Source organism: Oratosquilla oratoria, chromosome 1 (genome assembly GCF_046742065.1).
Source record: "Oratosquilla oratoria isolate Oo_2021 chromosome 1, ASM4674206v1, whole genome shotgun sequence".
Classification (NCBI taxonomy): Eukaryota; Metazoa; Arthropoda; class Malacostraca; order Stomatopoda; family Squillidae; genus Oratosquilla; species Oratosquilla oratoria.
The window spans coordinates 58,640,106-58,657,685 of NC_134777.1; the positions used below are offsets into that span (position 1 = coordinate 58,640,106).

At 38.3% G+C, this 17,580-nt stretch overlaps 1 protein-coding gene across 1 annotated transcript in view; it reads right to left on the reverse strand.

Annotated features, from left to right (window-relative positions):
• Fbl6 (F-box and leucine-rich repeat protein 6) overlaps positions 1–17,469 on the reverse strand; it is a 64,113-nt gene extending 46,644 nt beyond the window's left edge. Inside the window, exon 1 of the mRNA XM_076191695.1 lies at positions 17,365–17,469. The gene's annotated coding sequence lies outside the window, so the exon portion shown is untranslated. The remainder of the gene's footprint in view (positions 1–17,364) is intronic.
• Positions 17,470–17,580: the final 111 nt, after the last annotated feature.

Here is a 17,580-nt window from a genome sequence, read left to right on the forward strand (position 1 = left end):
TTGTAAGACCCAAGACAACGCCTCAGTCTATGTGATTTTTTTCTACGCTAATTTCAGCAGTTACATAGATCTACGGGGTATGGAGTACTTTAGCGCACCTGGTAGGCGCCATTGTTCACTTAGATACGAGTGCTGGTTAACAGACTACTGTAGATCATATTTCGTTTTTGAGCTATCATTTCAACACTGTTATTAATGGGCTATTATTTCACATTGGATTGTCGCGTGGCACAATAATCACTAACAAACCTCATTCTCATTACAGGCAAATTATGCTAAAAGGTAATGTCCTATATCTTTGTAAACAGAATCAGCAAGGAACAACACAATATCAATGAGACTTCACGTGCTGAAAAAGTAATCCATTCTGTTTGAAAAATCATACTAAGATAATTTCAGGTCCTATCACTACCCTATTTCTCTTAACGAATGGCAAAATATTTCGGAAATATCCGACATTTCAATACTCTGAAAATTATGATACCAAATTACTTTGAATCCATAATTAGTTGGGTAAATAACACACCTCTTAACAGCTGGGGCAGAAATACGGTAACGACTGTTGCCATGAAATTAACTGTCAGAAAACCCACTAGTCCAACAAAGGTACTGCCATACCTTCCCACAAAACTTGGGGAGGTGGCGATAACCAGCTCTTCTATCCTTGGGGGCAATTCGTACAGAATAAAATGGGTAGTCAGCGTAGAGAAGGTGCCAGAACGGTGTGTGTGTGTATATATATATATGTGTGTGTATATATATATATATATATATATTTATATACAAAGATAAATTTCATCAATAAGAATGCTCAGTGACTACTCAGTCACTGTCTCTAACAGAATGTACTAAAGTGCACCCCTAGACAGGGAGGGGGGGGGGGGTTAAACGCTGGGCTTTCGTATTTGTAAGGGCGTTTCTGTGTCACTGACTAGGAGGGGAATTGACAGCTGTCAGCGCTCTTACGTGAAAAAGTGGAGAATAGTTTGTCTAATTTCGGATGGTAATCAGTTTCACCTATATTTTTCGCTTTTATAACAAATCGTCAGAAACTAATAGCACCGTTAATTCATTTCTTAATAAAACACATAAGTTTCACCTTTTCACTAATGTCTATTATTCTAGGAAAATAATCTAAGGAAAAAAATAAAAAATCGTACGGAACTACGAGTGTCGACGTGTTTCGGTAATGGCTACTTTTTAACAGTTTAGTGCTTATGTGATTTTAAGTGGTCACTAATGGGTGATAAAAAGTGATAATAGTCAATACTAGCAAGAAAATGTTGAGAATAATAAAATATTGTAAATATAAAGGTGGCAACAAAATTTCTAGTGCATGGGATCGGCGTTTCTTCCCGACAGAAGAAAATAAGTAATAAGAAAAAAAAAAAAAAAAAAAAAAAAAAATAGAAATAAAAGCTGTAGAATTATTTGATGAAGTAGGGCCTTGGTCCCAAAACGAAGAACTATAAGAAAATCGAGAGTGAACGTAATGGAATATGTTAAAAAGATGGTGGCAACTGAAACGGAAGAACGTGTGGACTCAGCAAAATGCGGGAGGTGTGGAGAGCTGGCTCGGCTAGATGTGGTATACTGCAACTTAAGCAACAAGCGATACTATTGCGAAGGAGAATGTTCACAAATATCAAATATACATACGAATATACTAGTGATAGAGACAATGGATTATCTGTACTAGTGTGAAGAGGAGGAGGAGAGAAAAAAAAAAAAAAAAAAAAAAAAAAACAATGGGGAATAGATACCTTTCCCATTAAACTGACGATGAAAATGAAACACCCTCTATTTGTTAAATAGTTTGAATATTTGTCTATGGAAGATATCTAAAATAAAAATCATTAGAAACAGTGTTCATTTTTACACTAATACAGCAATCAGTTTCGTATCCAGGTACAGGAAAGGGGTGACCCCAATAAAGAAAATCAAAGACAGGGTACAATCCCCCCCCCCATGAACTGTTCCATACCTTTCTTTTATCTTGCACATTTGAGGTACATACACTGAGTAAAAAATAATACATAAAACACAAGGGGGGGGGGAATGTAGGGTGACACTCTTCAAATGTGAGGGATACATCCACGCCATTTTGTCAATGATTTCATGTTTCTTTTCAACTGCGAGCATAATTCACATATGGTGTAATCGGATATAAAACAGATAAATGTAAAACTGTCAAATGTACTGTATAACCATGCCAATTTTGTCATTACAGAGCTTCAGCAGTGGACTCTCAGTACTTAGGACTTTGCATGAAATTCCTATACCCAACAGACAAGGGACAAAGAAGAAATTGGATGTCAACAACACTTCTCCAAGTAAGGCATGCCCTCTGTTAGATTATATTTAATTTCTCAAGGGAAGACAAATTTTTTTGACAAGTTATTGAAAAAAATTTCCTTGGAGATTCTGATGCCTGTCTTGCAGTATATGTTCTCACTGTTGGTCCCTTATGATTTAATGTAAGAAGTGACTTAAAAAATATCTTCCAATGAAAACTAGCAGTCCTACATATTATGTCACTTAAAGGCCCTTTCCCCCATAGAAATGTGGTGGCTGAGTCAAAATATACACCAACCCTTCACCCATCCAACATCCATTTGTTGCCCTTCATCTTAGCTCCTTGTGGAGAGAGGGAGAGGGAGAGGGAGGAGAGAGAGAGAGAGAGAGAGAGAGAGAGAGAGAGAGAGAGAGAGAGAGAGAGAGAGAGAGAGAGAGAGAGAGAGAGAGAGAGAGAGAGAGAGAGAGAGAGAGAGAGAGAGAGAGAGAGAGAGAGAGAGAGAGAGAGAGAGAGAGAGAGAGAGAGAGAAGGGTACCACTCAACTTGAGATCAGTACCTTTAACTCACACACACAGATGAGAAATTACCAATATTGGAAAAGCAATTTTAATTCAAACTGAGAGATCATTACAGGGCAAATAAAATTAATTACTATGACACATTTGTAGAGCTCTACCAAACATGAGAGGGGCTAGTACCACTTGCTTCATTTTTAAGTAATACTGTACAATGATCTGCTGCAAATCTGTGGCAAACATATTTCCTTGCAAAACAATTAACTGTTTCCTTGAGCTTCACTATTTGAAACCTACAGCGCCCGGCAATGATCCTTTGGCTCTTCCATAGATCTCTGGGAAGAAATGTTGGACTGTTTTCTATGTTGTTTTAGTGTGGGTCAATTTCTATGTTGGCTTATAGAAGCAGGAGGGGATCAGTCACAAGTGGAAGAAGTACAAGTGAAATTGATATGATTTTTGGGTTCCAACCAGAGGCCACATATAATGCACCTCCAAATAGAGGTGTGTTACTGAGTTTTGAAGATGGGCAGCAGGGAGATGATCCTCTCTGACATACACCTTTCTGGATTACAACTTGCAGGTACTTATCATTGGTCCTACTCACCCTCTGAAAAACTTATATAGTCAAGACTGAATTAGTAGCAAAATTATTACAAGAGAACCACCAAAAACACAAGGACTGACAAACAAAGGAAATGTTAATACACAAAACAACACTGCAAGAAGAAAGGTGTAATAATGTCACAAAAATGGTTTATGACAACAGTGAGAACAAGGGTGCATGTGCTGAAATTTCAGACAGACAACAGGAAAAAAGAATATTAAAAGTACTGCCTATGAAAAGGGAAGTATAAACTGCCACTAGAAACAATGAGCTCCCCCATAAAAAATAATACATAAATATATTGAGAATGAAATAGCATACTACAAAACAGTGAGAAGAACAAGGGCACATAAGCTGAAATTCCAGACAGACAACAGGAAAAAAGAATGTTAAAAAGCACTGCTTAATGGGATGGTCTGGACACATGGAAGGAATGAATGAAGGAAAGTTAATAAGATGTGTGGAAGGCTGAGGTGGAGGAAGTGAACATGAGGGGGCAACCACTGATGAGGTGGATGGACGGGGTAAAAGGGGCATTATGAAAGAGGGGAATGTCTGTTGAGGAAGGAAGGGAGAAGACAGAACATAGGGGTGAGTGGAAAATGGTTGTGTATGGATGATGCTGTGATGCATGAAAGGATGTGGGTGAGGGAGTATGTATGAATTATATTTTGACACTGCCTGAAGGGACTTATCTCCATCTTCTTTCTTTCTGCATGAGGGGATGGTGAGGGGGGCTGCCAATTAAATGAAGTGGCCTTGCTGTGGATGTGCAGTGTCTTGGTACATTGCTTCGAACTCAGGGCAGTGGGTGAGATGTTGGGATGACCCATCATCCAGAAGGAGCCAAGAAGAGGGGGGGGGGGTGAATGGGAATGGTGTATATGGGGATGAAATAGGTGGAAGTGGATTTATGCCTTTGACTTTGGTTACCTCCCTTGTAAGGGGGAAAAGGCCATTGGTATATGTATGTCTTTCTTATGAGGAAGGAAATATAAACTTCCATTAGAAACAGTGAGTTCCCTTATAAAAAAAAAAAAAAAAAATACATACATATGTGTATATATATATATATGTATAGAGAGAGAGAGAGAGAGAGAGAGAGAGAGAGAGAGAGAGAGAGAGAGAGAGAGAGAGAGAGAGAGAGAGAGAGAGAGAGAGAGAGGGGGGGGGGGAAGGAAATAATATACTAAAAAATAGCAAAGTAAACTGAACAGGGATGAAGCAAAATATAAGCAATTACACACACAGTTTAAAGTAGAGAGCCCTTTATGCTGTCCCTATATTTACTAAACATTTTCCAGACAATTATGACATACCTTTGTATTTCATTTTCACAATCTATAATTAACTTTACCATATGTTTCTCTTCAACACTGAAATCACCATCATTAGTTATATACACTGAAAAAAGCTGGTCTAAAGAATTAATATTTTGAGATAAGCTACAAAAATTGTGGGAAAACAGAAAGGAATTTCAAATAAGATAAAGATGAGGAAACACAAATCCATAAGAAAATACAAGTACACTGTATAATTCAATGTACTAATAACAATAACACAAGCAGGACTAATGATGGCTACCTGCAAGATGGACAGCAGCTGCCCATTTTCAAAACCAGGTAACAACCTCTATTAAGAGATGCAGCACTGAAAACCTGACACCCCCTATTTCAAGTTTCGTATCAGATATCCTCCCCATAAAACACCACAATAAATATGAAGTACATTGTTCTACACCACAACATTTCATAAGTACCACCAAGAGATGGCAACAAAAAATTACACCAGCAGCATACAGTACTACTCAAACATCTAACAACCTACCACCTATACAACACAAAACATATACTCAGATCACTACACATGCCCTTCAAGATAGACCACCAAATTCTAGGTGTTGAGAAGTCTACACCAGGAGGTGCTTAGCTGTGGCTGAACCCATCATCTTTGCCCTATGTGCTTGGATTGTTAGAGCAGGTAACTGTCACTACTGGAAAGGAGGAGTGTGGGATTTGAACCATCAGCTAAGTGAATACAACACCAGCATGCTTCCAATTATGCCACCAACACACCACCAAACTAAATAATCCAACAATCCCCAGAGATAAACCCCACAGAAATCACCCTCCCAAATTGGCATACCAATGCTCAGGACATCACCCAGCATTAAAACAGTATCAACACAGAATATGCCTGGTCACATATTCAAACTGCCCCAGATGCAACCACCACACAGAGGACACAGAACACCACATACTACAGTGCCCCACACAATGATTCCTTGGCAACAATATACCTTCCTTGAATGACTTGTGGATCCACCAGGAGGCTGTTGCCTGTTTCCTGAAGGCCACAAGTCTTCTGCAAGAGAAACCAGGGGCAACAGATTGATCAATTCTCAGAAATGTGTAGGAGGGCCCATGGACTGTTGCCAGCCACTGTGAGATTGCAAGTTTCCAATCAATGAAACAAAGTAAGAATTATTATTAACTACACAAATAGAAATGCAAACATATGGTTACAAGTAAATGTAACCCATAATGGGTGAATCTAGAGCTATGGTTGCAATTTTTTAACTAGGGTAATAGCAGGATGGAATGTTAATAGTTTGACTCATTCCTGAAAGATTTATCCATTACACAAACACACAGCATATATTCAATATATAGTTCAAGAATCGAAGACCATGGTTCCTGAATACCAATTAAATTGTTAATCAATCAATTAATTCATTGCCCCAGGTCTCTCTTGCAGTAGTCCCACAGCCCCCAGGTAACATGGGTCACTTTGGGAAGAAATAGTGTTAGGTCTTGAAACTGTTAGTGCAGAGCACTGTAGTATAACATGTTCAGTGTCTTCTATGTAGTGGTTACATCTAGGGCAGTTTGATTCTGTGGCCAGGCCTGTGTTGAATGTAACTGCACTTAATGGAGGGAGGAAGAAAGGAAAACTGAAAGTTTACAAGATGTAGTGTTTGAGATATATGCTAGGTGTCCCAAGAATACATAGAAAAATTAAGTGAAGCAAAGATCATGGGTGGGAAGAATGCTGTCAGGCTTAGGAGAATGCCAAGAATGTTTGGGCACATAGAAAGAGGAAAGACCAGCAAAGAGTGTGTGGAAAGCAGAAGTGGATGGAGTGAGCTTAGGAGGATGACTACAAATAAGGTGGATGGATGGGGTGAAGAAGGCTCAGGATACATGTAGAATGTCTGTTCATCACAGAAGAGTGGAAAAAACACTTGTGTATAGAGGGATACTGTGAATGAATGAAAGGATAACTTGGCCCATAGGGTTGTTCTTCACATCTGCTTAATAATTCAGAGCAGAGGAAGGGGTTGCCATGGGGTGAAGTGGTGGGAATTGGCATCAACATGCACCCCAGCATATGCTCCTCATTGATGATGGGGGTAAACCAGCTCCATCTGTCAACCTTGCTATGGAAGAGCCATGCTAAAAGGGGAGGGAGGGATTTTATGATGTGGGTGTGTGCTTTGACTTCACTACTTACTTTACAATGAGGAAAGGAGCTCTAGTGTGCAATTGTGTGTGTGTTTACCTAATTGTAGTACACACAAAATGAGAAACACTTGTGGGGTCCTGTCTCCTACTTTCCAATTGATCATATCTAGCCTCAAATTCATGTTTGTTTCATATTTCCATATTCCACCCTGTTTCATATTCTTAACTTCCAATTATCATATTTAGACTGAATCTGTATATTGTTCCAGCTTGTGCTATATCTGCGTGTGTGTGTGTGTATTTACCTAATTGTAGTACAGTAAACCCTCTATAAACCGGTTATGTATCAGTTGGATATCGGATAAATCAGACTCGGTATATAGCCACTGGATTATTTTTATCTAAATTGGACAGCGGCAAAATATGTTGCAGGCATCTGGTATAGTTTCCTGGCAAACCAGCCACTCATGCTGACGCACATTGCTCCTTGGTCCGTTTACGATGTGTCGCCCTACTGATCGTGCACACGGTCATTTGGCCAATCCTCACTTGTGTTATTTGCTACCCTATTTATACTTTGTGATGGCTTCCAAGGCTAGTGCTGTGCCTTCTACATCTCCCAGAAAAGGAAAGAGGAAAAGTGTCAGCATGGGTGAAAAATTGAAGGTGATTGAGCTGTAAGAAAAAGACACCAAGAGGAGGGGGGGTGAGGGGTGAGTGGACCTCATGACCCAACTCAAACTTAAAAGATCAACTCTGTGATATTTTGCAGGCCAATGACTGAATAAGGGAAGTGGTAATAATAATTGAAGGTGGAAAGGCAAGGAAGTGTTTTGCTCATGAAAACTCCACCATGAAAACTTAGATGAGGCAGATTATAAGTGGTATTTGTAGCAGCATGCTGAGGGGCTTCCTGTGAGAAGCCTGGACATTCAAAATGCTGCACAATGCTAAGCAAACCACCTAGGGATCCAAGATTTTAAGTACAGCAACAGTTGGTGGTGGCAGTTTAGGAGGCACCATGGCTTGGGGAACCAAGCAATCACATATGAGTTGACAAGTGCTGATGCATACATAATACAGGTAAGTGTAGTTTAAAATTACAATCATTATCTTTAGTGTATGTATGAAGTTTGGATGCTAAAAAGTGTTTTAGTGATTTTGCACATGTAGCAGGATAAATTGGATCCTCAGATATTTCCACAAGGGGTTACCCCTAATTGATCCAATTTATAGAGGGATTGCCATATACAGTAAAAGAGCAATGCTCATGTGTGTTTGTGTTTGTGTACACCAAAAGGGTTTTCACACACTTAATGCTAACCAGAAATCTGAAACTTTTGAAACTGAATGGAAAAACAAAAATCTAAAAGTGGATATGGTTATGATTGAATTAAATTAGGACAATAACACTAAAGTCAAGTCAAATGAAAATAATATCAAGAGCTAAAAAAGAAAAACTCAGGACAGTTATCAGAGAGATTGTATAAAGAGCACAAAAATATGGGGAAGACATATTAAGGAAATAATCGTAAAAGATAACAAAAAAGTCTAAGAGCATATCACATCAAAGATAGTGAGAAGGAAACAACAATAGCAACAACTACAGAAAGTGACTCCAATACTCAAGAATGGACAAAAGAAAGGTTTAGGTGGGGCAGATGCAGAAACAGAGGGGAGGGACACCACATATCAATTTTCGGTCAAGTTACAGTAATTGGGATTATCAATACCATATGGAAACTAGTAGATACAGAAAAGTTTAAGAATACCTGGGTATGGAGAGATGCAACTGAGGAAGGGTGAACAAAAATAAGAGCCAACAAACACTGCCCCCCACCCCCCAAAAAAGTGCAAGTTTTTCTGGATAGTTTTAGTACAGACATAGAAGAAATGGTGTAAAAAAAGAAAAGAAAGAAAAAATAGCACACTAATGCAATGCTTCTGGCCAGCATAATTCTTTAAGAACTGTGAGACAAGACATGAAAAAATCCTGTGTCTCAAATGCATTAATCTTCTGCTACAAGTTAGTTGATGTGTTACAAGATATAGTGAGGTGGGTTGTATATATCATCTAGAGGGGGCTATGAAAATGTACCTCACACAGCACTATTGTGGAAATCAGAACATACTGAAGGAATTATAGGAAGTTTCCTGGAATGGACCAAAAGATAACGAAAAAACTCAAGAACCTGATGTGCCCCATATTAGAATTCTTACTTCAGCTCCCAATAGTAGACATTACACCAACTATTAGAATATGCAGCAGTAATGTAATCCCCACAAATACAGGATTCAAGATAATGAGAATAAAGTTATCAAAATAGTCCCCATTGTAGTAGACAAACCATGCAAGGAAAAATTAGAAAAAATGGAACCTCAGAGAGAGAGAGAGAGAGAGAGAGAGAGAGAGAGAGAGAGAGAGAGAGAGAGAGAGAGAGTGAGAGTGTGTGTGTGTGTGTGTGTTAGCCTGAAGAATATAAATAAACATATCTGGTCATACAAATACTTCAACTTATGAAATAGCCTAAGAGAGGAAGCCTGACCAAAGGCAATCCAATAAAGCCAAGTTTGACATGCCAACAAAGATGGCTTTAAAAAATGTCCTGTACAGGACACACACAGTAAACACAGTACTGAGTTACCAAGATAGTCACAGAAATCCTTCAAAAGGGAATGGTGAACTTAGAAATCCCTCCAACAACATACAAGAATAACCTTAGCACATCTGCATGCAGGCCATCATCCAGCTTTAAAACAGTACCAACAGAGAATAGGCCTAGCCACAGATGTAATTTGCCCCAGATGCAAACACCAACCTGAGGATACCTCTGCTTATTGCCCTACTCTGACAACACTCTTCTATTAGTAACATGGGCCAACCTAGTGGTTGTTGCCAGTTGGCATAGGTTTCCTATAAGAAAGAAATGGGGCAATGGATTGATTGATTAGAATAAGCTACAGAGACATACTCCCCACACCTGGAAAATAGCCCACCCAAACTTGGAAAGCTCCAATGTGACTTCACAAGAAATGACTGATGAAACAAATTAACACTGAAAGAATGACAAAGGAAACATGGTCATCCTATAAATTATGAATATGACTAAATAGTTCACAAAGAAAACTAAATGAAGACACAGATGAAGAGAATGAGAGAACACAAGCATAATTCTAATATATATACATATAAAAAGAAGTCTTATATTGCTCATGAAGTTGTACTTACACTTTTCACTAGGGCTTTTCTAGTTTCAGCCTGCATCCTATTGATCTTCCCATTGATGTACTGACATTAGTCCATGAACCATTTCATCTAGACACACTTTAACAGGCTATTTATACCTCTACTCTCCCTTCTTTCTTCCAGTATCATCATCTGAGGTTTTGTTTTTCAGTAAGATTAAACAGCCAAACTACTATCATTAGACAAAAAACATACATTTTAAGCCTCATGATATGCAGGTCTTTCAGCCCACACCTGACAGACAGATATATATATATATATATATATATATATATATATATATATATATATAGAGAGAGAGAGAGAGAGAGAGAGAGAGAGAGAGAGAATGTTATCTATAGCAAACACTGGTTTTAGTCAACAGAAACACTAATCACAATATACAAGCAACTCATAAGACTATGCCTCCACAATATGGTTCCTAACAGTCAAGAAAACAAAGATCACACAAACAACACATAAACCTTTAGGAATATCAAGAAACACTAAAACCACTCCAGCAAAGCATTTACACACACAAACCTAAAATCTCCCCCAAAGAAGAGCGCATGCATATACTAGGCAAGCAGTTCTAAGCAAGACCCTCAACCACACCTATCCTTCCCACTCTATGACAAAAGCACCAACTGAACACAAAACACCAGCATCATGTTACTTAGATTTCTTAAACAACCTATTACCTGTACTCAGACTGCTAAACAAACATTCCAAGACCAAACTTCAAACTCTATACTCCACCTGACCCTTTGATCAGCTCTTTGGAGAGACCCTCCCAACAGCATTTTTCAATAGTTGCAATGCAGAATAGGCTAGGTCACAGACTCATTTTACCAGGTGCAATCTCCATACAGTGGACAAAGAACATGTCCTACAATGACACACTCTCACCCTATCCAGACAGTACAATACTGCTCTGTTGAATGACTTATGGACTGATTCAGTGGCCATTGCCAGATACCTTGGAGCTATGGATCTCTTGTAAGAGACCCAGGGCAACAGATGGATTGTTTCTTTATTCCTTCTTCAAATATCAGTCCTTGTAATGCAGGTCTGGGATTCTTCTTGTGATGTTTCACACTTTTTCATCTCAGCTCTACCTTTTATCAGATGTGGACTCCACACCATTACTCCATACCTAAGACATGACCTTGAATATTGTGTGATTAGCACATCAGCCATGTTAAGGTCCAAGAATCTGATTGCTAGTGGATATTCACCTACCATGTGCATGCATTTGTTATTTATAAATTCACTTGGGTTAAATTTATTGGAGACTGCTCTTCCTAGATTCATTTTCACTTTATACAATCTTAGTTCTCCAAGTTAAGTTGTTATTGCCTTCTTGTGGTTCTCTATGTGCATTACACTGCATTTAATGATATCAAATTATATTTGTTATTTCTTGTTCCATGAATATACCTTGTCCTAAGTTGTCTGCAGGGCTCTGTGATAATCTGTTGTTTGCTTTGTACTTTAACATTATCTAAAAACATGTTTACAAGCAGTATTACTGTTGCCAGAACTGATCCTTGAAAAACTCCTAATGGCTGTGGCTACTTCTCTTCACTTTGACTGCTACCATTTCATTATAATTTTTCTATATGTACAAGAAATATCCCATCCACTCCAGCAACTTACATCCCAACTCTATCCTTCATGTAACAATTTTATGTTAAACTTCTTTTGTTCTCTGGGAATATCAGTGACTTGATTATCATAACAATGGCAATGTGGTGCACAACTTTGTTAAACCTCCCACTTGAAATCATCTCCACTCCACAGAAAAAATATTTCCAAGACTGACACATGGAACACTACCACTATGTTCAGGTACACCTTGCCAAAACAGTCTGGCAACAGACACCAAATACCCAAGATGCAACCCTCACACAAGACACAGAACACCTAATAATACACTCCTTCACTCACTCACTAAGGCCAATATAAGATGCTTTCACCAAGTATGATAGACCAAACTAGTGGTCATAGGTCTCATGCAAGAGAGAACTGGGACAGCACTCTTTCTTTCACCCCTTTTCATTTTTTGCAGCCTCTTTTCTTTGTTTACAGTCCATCTTCTCACACGTTTGGGGGGTCAGACTTGCAATAATCCTCCTCTAACTTTCTCAGTCCAGTGCTTATCTTTTATCTTAAACACATCCACCCTTTTCATTTTTTGCATCCTCTCTTCTTCTTTGTTTATAGGCCATCTTCTCCCATGTCTGGGGTCATATTTGCAATAATCCTCCTCTAACTTGCTCAGTCCAGTGCTTTTCTGTATCTTAAACACATCCACATCCTGCTGCACTGTTCCTCCCCCATGTTCTTCTTGGTCTGCCATGTGGCTTCCTTCCTGGTATCTCCATTTCCTCAGGACTCCCTTTCATCTCCTTTCTCACGTGTTCAAACCATTGTAACTTCTTCTGTCTCATTCTTTCAAACAATATCTCATAACCACCCTTGCCCTACCACATTTCTCTATATCCTCCTCTCTTTTGTCATTGCCCATATCTCACCATCATATGCCTAACTGAACTGATATATGTTTCATAAACACTGCCTCCACTCTTCAATGAGATATTGTGTCTTTTAATAATAAGCTTACCATCTTTCTCTCAATATCTAAACCTTTTAACCCTTTCCTTGGGAACCAACAAGTAGCTTCACTTTACAAGGTAATCCTTCAAGGACACCAAAAAGATTCATTTCCCTGTCACCTACCCTTAACCCAGTCAACTTCCTTACTTCTCTGGAGGTGCAGCCTTGAGGGGTTGGCAGTCTGTTTCCTGACAGTGCCCATGATCTCTTGTCAACTTATTCTGTATTTCCTCTACCTTTAAATACAAGGAGACCTAATAACCAGTGACTGCCCCCTTCCTACTACCTTCAGCCAGTGACATAGAAACAGTCCCACACTAATATACTGCAGACATCACTCCAATGCTTCTTTCTAGAGATCTAGGAGAAGGGTCCTGGGATCACTGCTAGTTGCTGTAGGACTGGAAGTATCCAGCCAGCAGAACCCAAGGCAACACTTAATTGAATGATCACCCTTTCTATTTATAGCCATAAAATCTCTTAAGATTTAAAAACCCTCAAATTGTGAGTCTCCACTATTCTACTTAAGCTGACAATTTGTCAACTTGTCTACTGTTCTATTTGAAATACTAAATTCCTGACATCCTCTTTGCCCTTGGCTTTTTGGACTTTAGGTTATGTGCTCTCATCCTTCCTACTTATGAACTATTTCTCCCAAATCCATTTGTATGGGGTGATCATTCCTTCCCTCCCTCCTTTATTCCAGCTGATCACTTTCAAGTTCTACTATTTCTCTTTTCTAATAACCTCCTTACTGTTACCTTCACCACTTTTATGACTCCACCTCTCCAGTGACATAGTCCCTAAGAACAAAAGCATTGGTTACCAGAGATGAAATACAATTCTTTTTCCCTGCATTGCTAATCAAACTTAATTCAATCTTTCCTTACATCACTATCTTTGCAGACTTGCACCCTTTGTGTTACACATATGATTTTTTTCAAGTTTGACTATACCCTTTTTCAAGGCATGAGTTCCATACCACTAATGCATAATGGCTTGGACATGTTAGGTCCTAGCAGCTGAATACTAATTTAATGTTTGTCCACAATGTATACTATTCTTCTGATCTTTGATGATCCATTCCTAGATCTTTCTCCTTATCCACCCTTTGCAGTCCCCCTTCTCCTAGTTTGTATCTTGGCATATCCCTTTCCTGAATCTCCTATATAGATAATTGTATTTGCTGGAATTAAATTCTTCTTTCAATTTTTGGCACACTGTTGAATGCATATATGCCATCTAGATCACCTGGCCAGTTGTTTCAGGATGAGGCCAGATGTCAATGTCTTCAATAAGATTCAGGGGTCATATGAAAACAGCACAGTCTAACTGCACTGATCCTTCCCTATTTTCATCTTCTATTTACAATCTCATTTGGGACTACTATTTCTCTCATATGAACAATTTCTAAACCATGGGATAAGAAAGACTAAAATTCTTGCTGCATGGCAAAAACATGTTAGTTTTTCATCCTTGTAAGGTGGGTTAATTAGTATCAACATATTGTACGGGCAGCATTTCTGTATCCAAAAATTTGTGAAAGAAATACAATTTGTGAAAGAAATGCAATTTATCTACCCTGGTGTATATCATTGACTGAAGTCAGAAGTATATTAACCTAATGAAACACCCACAATTCTCAAACTGAAAAAGAGAAGAGTTGATTCAGACAAATTATAATAAGAGAATCAATGGAGGCGAGGCTGAACTATACCCTGTTGACACAAAAAATGGATTACTTGCACATCCATGATGCTGCATATTTCTTCCTTCTATTTTACTTTGGAACATGACGAAGGCTTTGCTATTTTACTTATCATAGACACTATACTTTTGTGCTAGAAATGGAGGTTAAACTCATGTAATAAATCAAAACAGTTTGAAATGAATAACAATGTGTGACTATATAGTGAAGGCCCTTTCTCCTTTTTAAGCAGGGTGACTGAATCAAAGTATCCACCCACATCCAAAACAAACTTCATTCAACCACCCTACCCATCATATGGGCATATGGAATTTGGCATTTGTGTGAGGTTTTATCCAAGATAAACTCTCCAATGGGTGACCTATGGAACTCTGTGTTTGTAGCCTTATTCCTTAAGACTACAGATTTCCAGTAAGGTCCAAAACAAGACTGATTATCCAGGGCAACTCCAAAACCTACCTAAATTTTGTAAACTAAAAAGATGACAAGAACTTTGTGGCTTTGCAGATGGATACATTGGCAAAGAGGCATTTAGCTGCAGTCAATGCAACTTAGATTTGACCATGTGTTATATTGGCCTGAGGAAGTGGTTGTCTATAACACTAGTGTAACATTGATTACCTTGGGTTTATGAAACCATAACATAAAACCTTTGTATGGGCTATATACTTTAGGTTCCACCATATCTTCAAGTGGCTGTTGTATTGTTCTTTTGAAAATACCATTACAATCCAATGAAATTCAAATATTGACTCAATGAGGCATTCATTGTAGGATTGTGTACATATAAGTGATACTTGCTTGGTTACAGTTCCTTCTCTTGTTCCTGTCCAATATTATACAACAGCAGTTTTGATACATTTACTAATCTTTTCCCATATAATAACAACACAACTTGCACAACAGAAGAACATATACAAGTAATGAAATGAGATGACTAGACATGGGAGAGGTACAGCCTCACCCTGTCCTCTTCGTTTCAATTGTCCCTCATTTCTTTATGTTTAACGGGACATTACTATATAATCCATAAAATACGAATGCTTTCACTTCCTGGGTATGAAGCCTAAAGAACACCATTTGACTACAGTAACATGGCTTCCTCTGATCCATGAAAATCAATGTGGTGAATGTTTATCCAGTTGTGACTCACTATTGGAGTTTTGTTGCTGTCCTCCTTTAAGGAGATGTGTATCCTCCTATGGTAGGCCTTGTTAACTTGTTTTTGATAAAAATGACTCACTATTGGAGTTTTGTTGCTGTCCTCCTTTAAGGAGATGTGTATCCTCCTATGGTAGGCCTTGTTAACTTGTTTTTGATATCTTTAAGAATTCCAGTTACAAAATCATATTTTGAACTCTTGAACGATAAAAGTTTCTTATGAGACAAGATAACACCTTGGCACCTTTTGTGCACTCACATGTGTCTTCCAAAGTTGTGGCTCTTCGCACCTCATGATCACCGTATTCCCCAACACCTTGGGCATTTTCACACACTGTACTTAGTAATTATTATGCTCTTAGTATTTGCAACTACCACAACCAATGACCCATTATCCATGAGTAGCTAAGATGGGAGTGGGTATAAGCCTTTTGACTTTGGCTACTTCCCTGGTAAGGAGGAATTAAAAACTTGATGTATGGATGGATAGACAACCAGTGTACTTTATATGTCAACTACTCAGTTTATGAGACTTATTATCTTCATTTTGTTTTTACTAAAATTCTTCAGTTGTCATCTTTGTCCACAAATTCCTTCCTCTTTGTGCAAGGTCATATATTCTTTCCCTTCTTTTATCCAAAGGTAACTTTCCCGACTCAATAGTTTTTCTTTGTTAAGATTAGCATACGGGATGATTTTCCCTTGTTTACTTATGTTCTTTTCTTCATATAGGCTTTTGACACCTGCAGTATACTTATAACTACCTATGACATTAAGTTGTTTATATCTCCCACTAGGTAGAGTCTGTATAGGAGACCCTACATACATGTACACTTGACAGGCTTCTGTCAAGTTGTGTGAAATCAAATGCTCTTAGTTATTAAAAAATAAAGGAACTCTTGGGAATCATCAAAGTATGCATTAGCATATCATCTAATGGGCAAAACAGTGACCCAGGATATTATATAAAACAAAACAACAAATACATTTCATAATTGCATGCATAAACAGAATTAACTTAACACTTGCGAAAACATTACACCTGCAAAGAAGCATACTAAAACAGTTATGTTATCAAAAAGTACATATATACCATTATCATTATGTGCCCATCACATGAAATATAGGAAAAAAATCAATGTATTACTATATACTATGACAACAAACTTATCAATTGATAAAAAATACTCAAAACTTCTACATAAACGCATTTCGCTATTGATTAAGGCCTTCAAAACGACATAATGAACAGCCACTTTGCTTGTGAAATTCTCGTTTGAAAGAAAATATGCAAAACACACCTTAAACTTTCACAAAGCCATGCCACTCGCATCGAATTCTTTAACGTGCTCTTCAACAACAAATCACTTTTACTGGCCTCTTGTTACGTTTTAGTCGTTTGTGTTGTGATATAAGTGCCTGCACATACTAGACACTAGTGTAATCACTAACTCAACTATGACGACACAACATCGCATCTCATAAACTGGTTCGAAATCCTCACGGACCCATTCGCACTTGTTATTACTATACATTTGTCACGTGCTGTTGAATAATATTACGTAGTATAATCTTACACGAGGAAAGCAAAGCCTCAAGGTAGAAAAAGTGGCAGCTTGACTCCCACTAGTTGACTTGAGGAGCCTACTGGTAAGGCAAAGCGTTCAGTCACTTCCCCAACGGCCCATTTCTTGTTCTCGTTTAGGCCTTAATCAAACACATGTCCTTTATATCACTCTCAATTACTATTCTCTGATATCACACCCACCTTTGTGAAGAATTACAAGTCAGAACTCGTTCCACAACCTGTAGAAAGAGTGTAAAATATCAGGATTGACGGAAGACTTGTCTACCGTGCTACCCCGAGGGTTTGTTTATTGTTTATGATCGTACAAACGAACAAACAAACGCTATCATTTTGCCTTTGCCAGTAATAAAACGTGCATGTTAAACATAATTAAGGTATTCATAAGTATAAGTGGAA